Below are 9,946 nucleotides of genomic sequence, written 5' to 3'. Positions count from 1 at the left end.
CTGTCATTGTGTCAGCCAGGACAGAAATGCTGTGCCATGAGCTTCAGCCACTTCTGTTTCAGCTGCCACTGCCTTGCACGTACGTGCCAGGACCTCCACACTTCCCAAAAGATACACCAGGTTCTCTCCCAGGGCCATGGGCTGTAAGCTGCATAGGTCAGTGCAGCACCCCTGCCCCCTTTGCCCCAGGTGTGGGACTGAATCAGGCTGGGCTTGGGCTGAGCTGAAGGCACAGAGCAGCAAGTGGTGCTGGCTGAGCTCCTCTTCAGTGGGGGTGTGTTCCTGGAGGCTGCAGGCAGCACCAGCATGCCAGGGCAAACCACTCCAGTGTGCAAGAGCTGAGCTTCATGGGTGTTTGTCTCGTATCCCATGAGGGACTTGGGGTCAGTTCCACGGCTTGGAGTAGGTAAATGGAAGACAGGGAATTAATTATCTCTGGCAACATCTGAAAATCTCTCAGCTTTCACAAGGAGCCATTGTAGCTGAGGATCACTGCAGCTATGGCAGTAACCTGCACCACTGGAGAGCCTGGGCTCAGCCTTGCCTTTAGTGTAGTCTTCTGAGTAATCCCAAATTCCATAAATAGCCCTTAGTGCCATAGTGCTCCTTGAGCAGCTGTTTTCCAAAGGCTGGAATGCTCACACCACTGAGCAGGACCTGGCTGCACTCATCTGCAGGAAGCAAGATTTGGCCTTCCAGGCTCTGCTTCACCACAAATGAAAGGACTCTCTTGCAGCCATTATTCAGAGTGACACTCTGCCTTGGTTCTTCCGTCATTAAAACTGGAATAAAACACCAGGATAGAATCCTCTGTGTGGGATTTGTATGCCTAGACATAGGCCTCTAATGCTGTTTGGAACAGCTCATGTGTGCAGTGTGCCTGTCAGATGATAAGAAGCTTGAGACCCAAATATTTCTGAGATGGCAGCTGGAGGCCAGGAGGTACCCACAGGCCTACAGTGAACATTGCACAGCAATGTCTACACAGAGATATATTTCATACAGCCAGCCCAGCTGCTTTCTTCTTCACCTGTATTGTAGGCAGCTCTCAGGCAGGCTCACTCTCATGGCACATGTTAGGATGAGTGCAGAAAAGCATCTGCCACCTGGGTTTTTCTTCCACAAATAAAAGCTAAGCCCAAGGGTTTTTATGACCTTTAAACAACTTACACTTGCTCCTGCATCGCAGCTGCAGGCAGTCCACCTGGTCAGGGTGTTTGCTTGGGAGGAAAAAGCTACCTTCTGTGGGAGATCTGAAAAGCTTTTGTTTCCACATCAGATCTCCTGTTTGAGAGTGCATGCAACACCTCCAAGAAATGTAAAAGGGAAAACTACAGCCCCCACGGAACCAATGAGGCTGTAAATCCAGAGAAAATCTTCTTGTGTCATTTACGAGCCAGCACATCAGATACTGGCCTCTTGTGCAGAATGGCTTGGTCCAGGCACATTCCTTCTCATTTCCTCAGTTACAAGAGAAGAGGATGTTTGCTGTGGTGTTATTCTGGGAAAAGAGATTGCAAAAAACCAGGATTTATGTCCTTAGATGGGCACACTGCAGAAATTAATTTTGTTCTTCACAAGAAAACTACTAGCTACAATTTGCTAACTGGACATAGGGAGAAAGACCATTGTAACCTCACAGATGTAGCATTCTAGGACTGATCTTTCAAGCCTAAAGTCTCTTTTTGCTCTGAGCTCCCTTTCTGGTACCTGCTTTCTTAGTAACTCTACCATTTGGCTTTTTTCAATGAGGTTATTGATAGGTATTTTATTGCACAGGGATATTGCCATGAGCTCCTGCTGGGCAAGGAAAGGGCAATACTATTCTTGTTTCCAGGTGTTCTTGACTTTATCTTCGGGGCAGACATTTATAATTCTATAAATTCCTACTGCAGCTTTTCAGATATTGCAGAAACTAAAAAAGGCTCTTTATAATCAGGGTGGGGTGGGGGAGGAAGTTGGATTTTGTTTTTTTTTCAGGGAGAACAGTGCAAAATTTTTCAAAAACCAGAGTCTATATCCACAGTTCTTTCTTTCTACTGAAGTTTCTGATTCCCTGCTAAAATCAAATGATGCGAAACCTGCTTGAAACTGCTGAAATCAGTGGGATGTTAGGAGCTTCACATCCTTCTTGGAGCTGAGCCCAGACTCTGGGCCATGTGCTGGGAGGGCTTGCGGCAGGGAGCTTCAGCCATGCTGCCCTCCACTCCTGAGCATCTGCTCCAGCATGGCTGGAGAGAGGATTCTGAGCTACACAGAGCTTTGATCTGCAATAATGTGGCCTTTGTACTGCTCTCATGCATCTTCCTCTGCATCTGTAACTGGCTCGGTGGCTGTCAGCTGGTTGTGCTCTGTCAGTGAAGCCTCCCTGCTCTGTAACACACCAAGCTCAGGTCCCACACCAGACCTGCCCCCAAACACCACTGAGGCAGCTGCACCAGGGCAGGGTGAGAGCACCAGGCTGACTTGTGTTGGGCACCTCACTGCATGTGGGGAATGTCCAGCTGTGAAGCTCTAACAGATGTTGACACCTCTGTGCTGTGTTTGCTCTGCGAAACAGGAGTGGGGCCAAGGATCAGTCCCTCCACCTGGGATACACTGCCAGAGCTTTGTGTACATGCTAAATTAACACACACCAAAAAAAGTTGTAGTAAACTGTGCTGCAGATGCTGGGGAATTGATTGTATGCATGTGTGAAGGGGGTGACTATGCCAAGTTTAAACACCTACTTTATTCCCTTGTTGGAGACTGACTTTCTTAGAGCTTAGCTTAATGTTTATGTCATGCTCTTAAGGCTTAGCTTAATTGACATGTCACAAAATAAGAAGGTGGTGCAGGGGTTTAAATACATATACACACATTTTGAGCCAGTTCTTTTTCCTGAAAATGTGATCAGTCATTGCAGATTAGAAGAAATGCAAAACTATCTGATAAATTTTCTTCTAAACTGCCTTGTTTAGATCTCAGTATTCTTTATGGAATGAAGCAAGTTCTGAGTAACCAATTCCTGCAGCCATATAGTTATGAATATACTGATTTTTCTGAGGTTAGTAATTTTGAGCAACTCCTAAAAATGAGATTACAAACCCTACACAGATGCTTTTTTCAAATGTTTGCTGTTTGCACGTTTGTGTTCTAATCTGGTCAATTAAAATCATGTCTAAACTTGTTGACATGAAATTCAGTCTGTATGAATCCCTTACCTATATGGTTTTTGCCAGGTTGAAAATGGCATGCAAACTGCTTTTGGTGAGCTAACAAAGCCACAAAAGCTTAAGAGTATAAAACCACCTACACAGCAGCAAATCCCAGTGCCTTTTTGTGAACTGAGATACAGCAAGAACATTTTTTGGACTAATGATATAGGACAATGAAATAACATGGACATTTATCATTTGGTTGTGTGGGTCAAAGAGGAAACAGAAACCATCTCCAGAGAGGAATATTGTAAAGTAGTAAATTAGCATAAATAGAATTTTTATGCTCCAGAAGGGAGGATTTAAAAGTAGAGACATTAGGAAGGAAAGACTTCTGATGGTAAGTCATATTGGACTATGGAAAAACCTCCTGAGGGAAGAAATAGAAGCTGAATCTCTAAAAACTTTTAAGCACCAATTGAACACAATGGCCATAAATCCTCAATCAGAAACAACCCTGCACTGTGAGAAAAAAGGGTTAGATGGCTTTACTGTTCTTCTCCATGTCTTGTAACTGAACGACGCTGATGCTCTTTGTGGAAGGCTGAAGTTTTATAAGCAGCAGGGGATCCATTATGTTGAACGATACTGTCAGAGTACCAACTGGTCTTACTCCCTCTGTGTTTTGGTAAGAATGGTGATAATCTTCTGAAACATGTATTTAAACCCAAAATACTGAAGGAGAAAGAGGAAGAGTAGCTACAGCCACAAGACCAGAGCTGCTCAAAGGAGGAGAAATGACTAGCTGATATTTCTGCTAACATGCCGGGGGAGTGGCAGGTCATGGGTATGTCCTTCAGGGCCTCATTTCTGGCTGAGTGTTTCCCTCTAAGTGAGAAAAGGTTTAGGAGCTGTCTTTGAAAACCTCAGTTATGCAGTCAGCTATTGGTTGTAAGTTCCAGGAAAGTTCTGAGTAAAACACCACTCCAGCAAGTGAGCAAATTATTGCATTTGGTGTGTTCCAGTCTCCACACCCTAGTTAGGCCTGGACCTGTAAGACACATGTTCTTGTCGTGTGAGTGACATGGATCTTAAGTGATGTTAATGATTGTTTATTGCAAACTAAACATTTTTTGCTATCTGGCAACTTTACACAATGAATGTCAGAGCAGTTCCAGTAAATGAAACGTTTCCATCACCACAAACAATCCATTTGCTGGATCTTGCTTCAATGTGAGAATAATAAAGCTGCCCATAGTCCAGAAACAAATCTCTAAACTAGATTTAATTTATCTGCCTCATCAGCAAGCAGGTATTTCCTGAATATGCTGCCCAGGCCCTAATTCCTGGCTCTGGGCACATAGCACACCAGCCTTTCCCTCTCATGTCCTTTTTTTCCTTTCTCATTTTTTATACTACCTATTACTCTGGGCTTTTTCTTGTCTTTTATGTGATGTACTCTGTGGTTCCTCTTGCCCAAAATTACCATATTCAGGGGTTTAATTTGCTCTAGGACTTTTGCAAAGCAACACTAAAAAAATGGATTCTCTTTTTTTTTTTTTTTTTTTTAATTATAAAAAGGTAATAATAAAAATTCCGATTTTCAGATTTTTCCTGAGTATTTGCAGAAAGAAAGAGGTTAAGAAAAAAGGGGGAAAGAGGGGGGGAAAAAAAGAAAACGAGAAAGAAAAAGAGGAGGGAAAAAAGAAAAAGAAGAAAAATCTAAAGGAAAGGAGAAGGAAGCAGGCTTTGAGGAGCGGTGTTTCCGCAGCCGGGCGCTCTCCGGCACTAGGGGGCTCCGCAGGACGCGCAACCGGCCGGGACGCGCTCGGGTTTATAGCTCGGGTTTATGGGATCCGGGATCTGCCTTGGCGTGGACTTTCTGAACCCCCATCCCTATTTGCTTTGCACCGCAGAGCTGTCTCTAAATGTGTGAAGGAGATTGTTTTAAGACGAAAAAAAGTCATAAAGTTAACTCCAGAAGGGCACATAATCCTCTTGCTAAATAGCAGTTCAGTTCTTAGGACAAGACTACAACTAGACTATAAAAACCCCTTAAAATGAAATGGAATTACTGCTTCGCTCTGCAGATTTGTTCTTATATTCACTTCACAAGTTGTTAATAAAGACAAAACTTTGTTGAGGAAGAATGCAGCTGGGAAGTTTGTTTCAGAACCTGAAAATCCCCAAAGTCTATAGATATTTGGTTTATGGTGGTTTGTTCATGCCTATCTTAGATTAAAAGCAAATAGTAACAGAAGAAAAAAAAAAAATCCAAAGAGGCGTGTGACTTATATTTGATTAGTGAAATGAAAGCCTGAAAGAAATGAGATGGGTGTTGTAAGGAGCCCTGACCATTCTGACCTGAACACTGGGCTAACTCTTTTCCCTGCAGACTCTTAAACCATTTCACTTCTAATGCTCTGGTTGTCTGTGCATCACTTTCCCATGGAGAGAGTATAAAGGCAGAGCTGAGCTTGGCCCTGGCCAGACCTCCCAGGTACCTCCCCTTGCTGGGAACAGAGGACCTTTACTGCTGAGGTCCAGGATCCTTGCAGTGGCCTGCAAGCTCAGTGAACCTGAACAGTCCAAGCGAAACCCAAGCAAAGCCACACAGTTTGAAACACTCTTGGAATAAAACCCCCTCCGTGGTGTCAGCTTGGTGCTCAGAGGGAGAGGCAGAACACGGCAAACTTGGCTCTGTTTTACCCCAAGCTTTCAGGAAACTCCTTGCAGTGAGGCCAAGAGCTATGTTCATAACAAAACTTAAACCCAAGCAAAATTCATCATGTTTTGAGTTTCTTCATGAAAGGTTAGACCAAGTTGGGATGTACTCTGCTGGCATAAAAGAAGAGATGGAGTCTGCCCTTAAGGGCTGATTTCATATCCACTGAAATCATGCAAAACTCCCAGGGAAACAAGCTTAAACTTTTAAATACTGCTACAAAAGCAGCTACTACAGTTCTCTGTCATTCTAGTTAACCATCTATAAACAGTTACTCACTTGACCTCTATTTGATCTCTCCCTCTGCCCTCCAAGGAATCTTTCAGGGCCAACATACATTATGGATATGTCTGTGTACATGAATGTTGGAGGCTATTTTACTACTACGAGAACAGATCTCTTGCAATTCTATGTTTGGAGAAATTGTTTTTTCTTTCTACAGACAACTCCAACAAATGACTTTTCTTGGTTTATACTGGTCTGCTGAAAATACTTAATTGCTATAAGTCTTGTTTGCCACAGGACCTTTTTAAAGGATGATTTTGGAATCCTGCCATGGCAATAAGAAGGGAAAATAGTTGTAGCGCTTGAAATGAGAAGGTCAAAGACAGGAGTCAAGAAAGATCTTCAAGCCACACTACAATTGTCCTTTTCTAGCTGTTGCTTGAATGTGCAGCAAGATGACAAAGTCTTCAAGCTTTCACCTGATTAATAGTCTTGGGGGAAAAAACATTCTGTAAGAATGTTGCAAGAGTAAGACTGCTATTTAAAAAAAAGAATTCTTAAGCAAAAGAAAAATGACAGTAAGATGGAAGTAAGTTAAGGTCATATAGTAACTAAAGGAAGACTTTTATTTGGATGCATTGGTTTGGTTGGGTTGTTTTTTTTGTTGTTTTTGATTTTTTAATATGATAAAGAATTTCAGAGTTATGAAATAATATAGATACATAGAAATATTGAAGCACTTAAAATCTCCAAGTACTCTTATCTCTGCACACTAAGGATAGAATTCAGTAGCTAATATCAATTTTAACATTTTAACATCTTTCACTTCCTTTCTGTCACAGTATCATACAATAAGGAAATAAGTTGTATAAACATGCTTTGAAAAAAATAATCTTGGGGGAAAAAATCTGCTACTAGAGATGATACTAAACTGCTGTAGTCATTTTTGTGTGGGGCTAGTAGATGCTCAAACAGAGAGATAAGGTTGATTTTGTATCTTTATTGTGCAATCCAACAGCCTAATAAATACAGATTTCTAAATGTAATTTTCCTTAACTCTAGAACCCAAGGTTATGTATTGTAATGTATTTTACATGAAATTGTTGAGATGCACTGTTTACCTTCATTTCACTTAAATATAGATTCTGTGTGAACACTTTGTCCATCAAAAAAAGTGTTGCATTTAGTAACAGATAATAAGTCCAGGAAACTTTATGGAAGATCTCAGTGAAATAGCATTGGTGAGAACAAGGTGAAAACAAGGTTACTATTTTCCAACCTGAGGACATTCAATTTAATTCTTGACTCACACAAAAGTTTCTTAGTTGTGCTGGCCAGAAATGGCTTGTTTTAGACATAATCTATGGGAGTTTTAAACAGCTTCAGATAATAATGACTTCATTGCTGTGTTTTACCTGTCTAAAATTGTAAGCAACAGAAATGTTGCCATCTCCTTATTTAAGAGGAAATGTAATTTGATACACACTAAAAATTTGGAATACTTTATTATTAAAAAAGGCTGTCTCAAGCTGTGTTGAAGTCAACAGTAGGTCTATTTAAGATTTCTGAATTCATCCTTTCTTTGTTAGCATTCAGATAAAAGATTGAATTTACTGGCTATTGAGGAGTTCTGGCTGCAGCTGTTTGAGGGGAGAAGGGGGAGAGGGAGATATTCAGCCGCCCAGATCATCAAGGGATGTCTGCTGGATTTTTTGAGCATTCCGATAAACATTGGTCAATTCTGTGGGAGTTAACATTAAGTTGAAACAAACTTTTCAAGGAGTTTAACACTTGGCAATTCATTTGACTTTCCTTTTAAATGTTCAATTCGTTCAGATCTCCCTGAGTTCCTAGTTCTAGTTCGGGGCGGGGAGGCAAACCACGAGACTCACATTGAGAAGGGGTTTTGATGTTTTGTTTTGTTACTTTATGCTGTTTAAATCTTAAGCTCGCAGTTGTTGTATCGTAGGCAGCAGTTTGTGCTTGATGAGAGGAAAAACCAAAAATCGTCGCTCATGAAAATCGCTCGGAGTTTATTCAGAAGAGCTCGATTGTCGCCTGGAGACCCCTTCTTCACCCGGGAGCAGGGGGACGGCGTGGAGCCGCGGAGCAGCCCCGCTGCGGGGCTGTGGGGCGGCGCGGGCTCCGTGCCTCGCTGAACCTCGCTCCGACCAAGCGCCTCGCCTCCGCCGGGGATAGCGCTGGGGATAGCGCCGGGGATAGCGCTGGGAATACTGCCGGGGATAGCGCCGGGAATAGCGCCGGGGATAGCGCTGGGAATACCGCCGGGGATAGTGCCGGGGATAGTGCTGGGAATACCGCCGGGGATAGCGCCGGGCGTACCGCCGGGGCACGGCCCGTGCTGCCCGGGGAAATGGCCCCGCCGCAATGACCCCGCCGCGGTGCCCGCTCTCTGCGCGGTGGGGAGCGCACCGGGCTGGGCACGCCAGGGACACACGGCGCGGAGCCCCGGCGGGTCGCCTCGCCGCCGGTATCCCGGGGGCTTTACCAAGTAGCTGGACCCCTTCCCTGCCCCGCCGGGATCCCCCTCCCGGGCTGGCTTGGGGGAGTCGGGGAGGCTGCGGAGGGATGGTGCCGGGTGCGGTGTCCCGGTCCTCTTGTCCCCTCTCCTCGGGAGGCTTGATCTCCCATGCAGAGGCGCCTGTGGCGGAGGGGGAGGACAGACGAGGCGCAGGGGGACCGAAGCATCCTCCTGCCTTGTCGCTGGTTCACTCGGCTATCCCGAGTTGTACAGGGAGCCCTTTGATCTGCGCGCTGCGACTCTTCGACTCAGCTCCGAAGGTCTGTCCAGACATTTCCTAGAGCCCAGCTAGTTTTCACCGTCATTTACAACACACCTGTATGTCTCGGGATGCCGAGGGGGAGACTGCTACAAAGATTTGGCTCTGATTTCATTCCACATTCATCCACTCTGATTAGATCCTTGAGATGTTTCTCTCTGCGGCATTAGAAACAGCAAAGACACGCTGTTGCTTTAAGTGTTACTACTCCAAGTAATTGTGACTCTAAGTGTGGTGTGGACATAGCAGTGTCTCTGCGAAGTGCAGTGTGGATGTCCCCCTGTGCCAGTGGGAGCACTTGGGGGGCACTCCTAGAGGCGTTTGCAATTACGATGAGCTTCTCTTGTCCCTGCAGAGTGTCACAACTGTCACGGCAGCAGTAGCCAGGCTCACAGCACTGGTAAAAATTATTGGTCCTTTCAGTGCATCCAGTTGGTGCACTACTGTGCTTCCTCACCTAAAAGAAAGGAGGGGATCTGGGAGCAAAATCAACCTAAACAAATTCAGTGCTCTTTGGTAAGAAGGCGCTAAGAAATGCAAATAACTAGATTTATGGAGTTGGATGTGTGTCTTTGTCAGGTAGGGATCCTGTGAATCACGAAGCATCACTGCAAGCATTTCTCCTGGCCTTTAGAAACAATCTTTTCTCAGTGAAACTGCCACAGGCTAGCAAGATGTGAGGTTTGGACCCCTGTGTCCAACCTCGTGGTCTGTGGCTGAGGGAATTAGCAGTTACCTGACGTACAAAACAACCATGCAGGTGCTTTTGGTGGCATCATGGCCCTGTCCTTTAAACATCTCCACACAAGGATTAGCTGCACCCACTCGACCCTGCACTAGCCCAGCCGAAGATGCCTGCAATAAATGCAAACAGAGGAGTCCAAATTCAATCAAAGCTTCGATGTTTATTTTAAGTTTTTAATGGCAACAAACAGGGTCCTGTGGTCTTGGGCTGCAGACAGCGAGGCCATGCTTAAGTCATTTACACTTGACAATACTGTAATAGCTGAGGGCAAGTGACACTCCTGGCCTCTGAGCTCTGCAGGGCTACCAGGGCT

Source organism: Taeniopygia guttata, chromosome 6, assembly GCF_048771995.1.
Source record: "Taeniopygia guttata chromosome 6, bTaeGut7.mat, whole genome shotgun sequence".
Classification (NCBI taxonomy): Eukaryota; Metazoa; Chordata; class Aves; order Passeriformes; family Estrildidae; genus Taeniopygia; species Taeniopygia guttata.
Note: the sequence above shows the minus strand (reverse complement) of the source record.